The following is a 6862-nucleotide window of genomic DNA, read 5'->3' as shown; positions in this document are numbered from 1 at the left end:
AAAGGGCCGCCAGGCGGCGCCCGGAGTCAAAATTAAAGTGTGGATGGGCGCGACCTGATGGGCGGAGGCTTGGCCAAGCCCTGGAGAGGTGAATGACAAGAACCGAGCCCGTGGTGGGTGTGGAAACCTGGACAGCTAGAGTGTGTGTGAAACAGAAAATGGGAAGTCTGCTTCCGCCCGTACCATAATGGGGGCTTAAGAATTTAAGTAAAGGCAAGCTGCTGTCATTCCGTCCCCGAGTGGACGTATGTACCCAGGCGTTTCCAGTGCTTTCTTTTGAATAGGTTTACTGGATAAGCCGTTTTCCTGATTTGACAAATGATCAAAGAGCTATCATTCTCCATTCAAAAGAAGAAAGAAAAGAAGTAAGAGGGAAGGAAGGGGGAGAGAGAGAGAGAATGGTGGCATCAGTTTAGAATCCCAGGTCCAGGCTGTTCATGGAACAGCTGCCTTGTGTTTCCTCAAATGTAGTGTTTAAGGTACTTCTGCCCAATCCAGTAACTAGTTAGCCTGCTAATTTTCAGGTGAGCAACTAATACGTCGGCTGAAGTTGAAAAGCCAACGCCGTAGTGGCGTACTCCTGTAATCCCAGCACAGGGCAGGCGGAGCAGCTCTGAGTTAAGACACAGTCTGATCTATAAACCCTGAATCAAAAACAAACAAACCAAGAAAGCTGAGTTTCTCTCCGTGTTAATTTGCGCAGCTGTGTGCCTCTAGCCCACCCCCAGAAGAGGAAGGCGGTGTTGCAGTTTTGAAAAAAAAAAAAAAAGCCAGGTGGTGGTGCCTGATTTAGTTCCAAGCACTGGGGAGGCAGAGGCAGGCGGATCTCAATGAGACCAGTCTGGTCTACTGAGTGAGTTTCAAGACAGACTCCAAAACTACACAAAGAAACCCTGTCTTTAAATAAATAAATAAACAAACAAACAAGCGCGTTCAAATAAATAAGTAAATAAACAAGTGCGTTCAAATAAATAAGTAAAAGAGTGAGTTCCAGGACCTGCTCCAAACCTACACAGAGAAACATGTCTCTAAAAACCAAAGAGAGAGAGAAAGAATGAAAGAAAGAAGGAAGGAAAGAGAAAGAACGAAGGAAAAGTGAGCCCAGTGGGTCAAAACTATAATCCCAGCTACTCAGGAAGATAAAGTAGGAGGGACAGCAAGATCGAGGTCATTCAGCTTAATGAGATCACCTCTGAAAACAAAAAGAGAGCTGTGGATGCAGCTGGGTAGAGCACTTGCCTGGCATGCTGGAGACCCTAGCTAACTTCAATTCCTAATGCCAGGAGACGGGACAAAGTGGCTACAGTAACATCATTCAGTGGTCAAATCTGCACAGGAAAAGGAAGCAGTAACAAAGCAGGCAGATGTGAATGCAGTCAAAGGCAGGGTGGAACCCAATACAGTATTTGATTCTCACATCCTCTATGATCAAATTTATTTCCAAATTGGCCCAGAGATACTTCTAAAAAGGAGAGCATTCGTGTTTGGTTCCATTCATTTTGACATTGCCTATTTACTACCTTGTTTTCATTAAATCTTGGCTCCCTTTGTAAAGGATAGTGCCTCTGTGTGAAATGCGAGAATTCCCAGAATGCAATGCTGGGATGAGCTTCCCAGAAGTCCTGGGATCTGAAACCCCTTCTCAACAAGTCTTTCTTCAAGCTCAGTCTCAGCAGAGGTTTGCAGAGAGGTCTCTCCTGCAGAGGATGATGTCGGCTTCGTGTGTGTGTGTGTGTGTGTGTGTGTGTGTGTGTGTGTGTGTGTGTGTGTGTGTGTATGTATGTATGTATGTATGTTTTTGCTGCGCACCCACCCGCTGTTGGATCACATGTAAAATATCTGAAATCCACACTGTAGGACTAGCATTCCATCAATAATGCTATTCACAAAGCAGAAAAAAAAAATGAAGGGCAGCATTTTTGAAATCAAAATTCATTGATACAATGAATCAAAAAGCGGTTGGTTTTGTTACTAAGAGTTACAAGAAGCTGGGCCCTTCTTTTGTAATCTTGCTTGCCTTTACCTTTTATTTCTGTCTCCCGGGCTGCAGACAGCCTGTGTTAGTAGCCATGCCTTCCTGTTGTATGTGTTTGACAGCAACACAAACAGTTGAATGACCACAGTTACCCCTTATCTTCCCTGGAGACTGCAGGGCTGGCCCAAGTATTCTTCTAGAAAAGAGAAACGACTGTTTAAAAATCTCTCATGATTTTAGGCTTGGTCAACTTCTGTTCCATTTTTTAAATTCTATTTCATTCTATAGCCAACTTTGCCTATAAAACCTAAGTTTCCTTTAAAATCATTTCATTCCTTAAAGTCCTCACTGCTTCTCGCCCAAAGACGGTATTCAGACTACTCAGGAAAATGCGCACCTCCGAATCGGACCTAAAACTCAAACCCTGGAGCCCAGTGTTCACAGCTTCAGGCCTTCCCAGGCAGCCTCTGGGTTCCCACCATGCAGATTTTAGGGGTGCCCAGAGGTTGGGACGAACTTTGATTTGCAAACAAATAATGTTTAGGATGCAAATTTGGATTGGGGGGAGGGAAGGGATAGAGCTCAGAGTTAAAATGAGCAACTTTCCGACGTGTTTGAGTAGCTTGGTTCAACCTCCAGTTGAACAAAAAACGGGGCAGGTGTGGTGGCCACGCCTTGAATCTCAGCTGAGGCACGGGCGTGCAGCGCTCTACGAGTTCAAGGCCAAGCAGAGTCTAGGCCAGGGCTGAGGCAGACCCAATCTCAGATAAGATAAACAAATAAGAATTTAAAAACTTTATAGCAGAGCATTTACTAAGAGATTAGGCGTGTCTACGTCTGCCGTGGCTCCTGGTGAAGATGTGCTCCTGCCAAAACCTGTTTTGAGCCTCTACCGTTAACTGGAACAACACAGCCATTTCCGCAAAAACGTGAGACAGGTCCTGGTGCACTTTAATCCCTGGCAAGCACTGCGTTTCCGTGTGGCTCGGGATGGATCCAGGTTATTGCAGGGTGCACTTGGGGTCAAAACTCAGTGTCCTTCCACCTTTGGTTCCTTAAAGTCCGTGGCCCTGGAAGAAGTTCAGTTGAATATGCTTGCCTCTTCTATCCCAACTCCTTGTTCAACCGCGGTAATCAAAACTCACGAAATGAGTATTTCTTTTTTCACTTTTTTCCCCTTTTTGTGACAGGGTCTAGCTATCTAGCCCAGGCTAGACTCAAACTTGTGGCGATCTTCGTGCCTCTGCCTGTATCAGCACCTGCGGCCACAGAGAGTGGAAAAGCTTGACTTCTCAAAACCGTGTTAAAGTACTTAGTGTTTATCTAGTCTACAGACTCTTTCCTCTCCAGCACTAAACTGACGTCCACTGAACGTAAGACAAGAAAACGCAATTCCCCTGTCTGAGAGCTAGGAAATAATTACAAGCCCCAGGGGGAGAGCTTGCCTTATGGGCGACTAGGAGTTGTAAATGGTCCAGCGAGCGACCTGAGAGATCAGGTCCGCCCAACATGCTCTCCCACGGTGGTCTCCCGAGAAAAGTCAAGGCGTGGGGAAGAAAGCCGGGAACTTTGACCCCTGCACTATACAAACAAGCCTGACCGCACCCGAAGAGGGCCACGGGTAACCTAAGTGGGGAGAACTTCCGCGTTTGAGAGAGCCCCGCCCATAGGACCCGCCCACTTCCTGTTCCGCCAATCCCGTGGACCCATCGACCGCTCGGGTTTCCCAGGAAATGCCAATCGAACGCCTATGTGCGACCTGGGGCCCGAGGCCGGCGATCAGGTAAGGTCAGTAGAGAGCCTATCAGAGCGCGGCAGGGGGCGGAGTCGAGGGCGGAGCCGAGTGGGGGCGGGGCGCGCTCCGCGCAATCGGGTGCGATTGGCCACCCCTGGCGGAGCCGCACCTCGGACAGCAGCAGCGGCGGCAGCGAGGGTCCTGCGTGGAGAGTGGAGCGCGACGCGGACTCGCGGGCGGAGGCTGCGTGTGGGGTCGCAGCACGCGAGGACCCGGCACGAGAGCGACTCCGGGCACGAGTGAGAGAAGGCGGTGGCGACTGGGTCGCGGGTGACAGTGCTGAGGTGAGAGCGCGGGCGCCAGAGTGACAGCCGGAGTCCCGGCACGGGGACCCGGAGCAGCGGCCACGAGCATCCCGGCAACCGAGTTGTCAGTGCTTCGGGGGACCGGGAAGGACCGGGACGGGGAGTGCGGGGGGGACCCCGAGAAGGACCGCGGGTGAGGGAGAGGACCAGGATGGGGTCAGGGACGGCGAAGTAAGGAGTAGACTCCGAGTAAGACCGCTGGTGAGAGAGGGGATGCCGAGAGGGATGGGGAAAGCAAGATGAGGAGGGGACCGAGAAATACCGCAGGTGAACAAGGGGACCCCAGAATGGGACTGGGCAGTGGGATTAACGAAGCGAGTTGAATAGGGACCTGGAGAGGGACCAGGGGCAGGGGAATGAGCAAGAGAACCCCGGAGGGACTGGGACGGTGGGATGAACGAGAAGATCCGCCCCAGATTGACCACTGAGGAGAGCGGACCGGACTCAGAAAGGGACCGGAACCGTGGAGTGAGCGGAGGAGACACTGAGAAGGACCGGGACTGCAGACTGAGCAAGTGGATTTGAGAGAATCCAGGCAGCGGAATGAAGGAAGGGCACCCAAGAGATAAGCAAAGAACCTCAAGGGAGGCCAGGGCAGTGGTTCTGGAAACTGCTCTCGATGGATGTAAAGAGGACTTGAAGAAAGTTTAGGACAATTGGGTGACAAGAGCAGTCCCCACGAAAGGACAAGACAGACAGGTGTCCCAGAGCAGGGCCAGCATCGGAGTCCAAGGAGAGCGGGTGAATGGGATACCAGAGAAAAGCGAGCGTTCAGAACGGGAGTGTGGCTTTGTGACCAGGCAGTCAGGCACCTGGGGGAAAAACACCGGCTGCGTGGGTCCTGGTGACATCCGGCGGATCAGCAGCAATGCTGACACCTGGACACCGATGTTCCGCTTCTACGAATCCTAGGTCTCCCCGAGTGTTGAGTTCCGGGACACTGGAAGGGGGATCATGTGATGGGCCCGGGAATGAAAGACACGGATCGCAAGGACTGGCCAAGGGCTAGCCAGACGATTTGTAGAGATTAGACTCGCGGGCCGCCTCGCCTCTTGTAAACAGCACGCTGGCGTTTCATCTCTTTACTAAAGTTCGACCCGGGGAATTCTCTGATGAACGATCTGGGGGAAAACTAGAGGGGCTTCCTTTTGACCCCATCCCAAGAAGTTGGAGGAAATTGTCTTTTGGAATATCCTCACTTTGGATTAATTAGGATGTTAATTTTGATACTGTGTGCTCCTGACGCACGTTTTGGCTTTTTGTTGTTGCTTGTTTCGTTGGTTGGTTGGTTTGGTTTTAGTTTTTCATTTTCGCTCCACGAGGAGTTAAGAAACTTTTTCCCATTTGGCAGCCTGACCCTATCAGTGTTTGCAATGCAGATTTAAGAGAACCGGAGCAGGTTTTGTAGTTAAGGCTGTTTAAACTTTGATGTGTTAGACACAGTTAGAAGGTCACAGTCAATTTTTCAAAGCAGTTGCTGGGGTCTATAAATGAATGGTACTTTCTAGACATCTAAACCAGATATACATATTCAAAGCAGACGCTGTAGGTCTGTCTTGAGGCTGGGACAGAGTTGAAGCAGTGGATGGTGGCAGGTTCGCAGATAGCCTTCCCCTCTGAGGGATGGGAAAATATCCTGACCCCAGGGCTGTGTTAGGTTGACAAGTTCCCCACCCGCCTTCTGAGTTCAACCCTGATGCACTTTATTTAGCCATCAACTTTATATTTGAAGATTTTTTTTTTAAAAAATCATGATTTTTTTTCTTAAATTAATTTTTGGATTAACGTTTCAAAGCAATGAATTTTCATTGGGGCGTTTTTATATAAGTCTTGTATTTCGTTTTTTTTATTTTCCCTTTCCTGTGTTTCTGACACTGCTTCTGCTCTCTTCATCACTGTATTATTTCCTTCTGTCGTTTTGGTTTGGTTTGGTTTTAGAAGCTTAGAAAAGGGTAGTCTTAGGAAAATAATGGAGAATGTAAGTACTATTCCATTTCTGTTGTCTAGATATCTCCTCTGACTCAGGTTTCGAGTGTGCGGAGTTAGAAATCCCTTCTCTGGGCATGGCAGCAGGACTCAGGATGCTGAGGCAGGATAATTTTGAGCTGGAGGCTAGCCTGGGCTACCTTCTCAAGGAGTCCCAAGTCAGCCTGGACTTTAAGACACCATCTCAAAAAGCCAAAGAATTATTTCACTTGTGTTTAGCACTACGTAGCTCCACCAAGAGGTACACTGTATTATTTCCAGTAGACACAAGGTAGGGTTGGGGATTTTCTACATAAGGAGCCCAAAGCCCTGGGTTTGGGCCTCAGAATAACAACAAAAGTAGACTTGCATAGATCTGCTGTTTCTTTGTTTAGGTCCAGAGCATCAAACCCAGGGCCTTTTGCATGCTAGGCAAGTGATCTTCCCACTGAGCACACTGCCAGCCTCACTGTCATTTCAGCCCAAGACCAACATCTGAAATGGTTTTCATCCAGGCGATAGTAAGGAAAAGGTTTGCTCCCTCCCAGTAGTTCTGACGCCATGAGATGGAGCCAGGTGTGATGATGAAAACCCACCCACTAGAAATCCTCCCCTGAGGACACCGGGAGGCTGAGCACAGGACCAGCTGCAGCAGGCACAGATTTTCCCAGAATTCAAAGAAGAAGTGAAGTTGAGAGGGTGTTGGGGGGAGGGTTTAAGTCAGTTAACAGCTGTCTCTTCATCCTAAGGGAAGAGCATGGGGGAGTGCCTCTAAATGGGAAGCCCCCACCCCAGTTCTTCCAGAAACTCAGAGAAGTGTCC

The 6862-nt window shown here is 49.2% G+C and overlaps 1 protein-coding gene across 2 annotated transcripts in view; it reads left to right on the top strand.

Annotated features, from left to right (window-relative positions):
* The first annotated feature begins 3868 nt into the window (after nucleotides 1-3868).
* The window catches only part of Taok3 (TAO kinase 3), a 185072-nt gene continuing 182078 nt past the window's right edge, over nucleotides 3869-6862 (top strand). For both annotated transcript variants that reach the window (XM_048422844.3, XM_048422837.3), the window contains exon 1: nucleotides 3869-4054. The gene's annotated coding sequence lies outside the window, so the exon portion shown is untranslated. The remainder of the gene's footprint in view (nucleotides 4055-6862) is intronic.

The sequence above is a fragment of the Myodes glareolus genome, chromosome 2 (assembly GCF_982192425.1).
Source record: "Myodes glareolus chromosome 2, mMyoGla1.1, whole genome shotgun sequence".
NCBI classification, from domain to species: domain Eukaryota; kingdom Metazoa; phylum Chordata; class Mammalia; order Rodentia; family Cricetidae; genus Myodes; species Myodes glareolus.
Note: the sequence above shows the minus strand (reverse complement) of the source record. Positions and strands in the feature narration are given on the sequence as shown.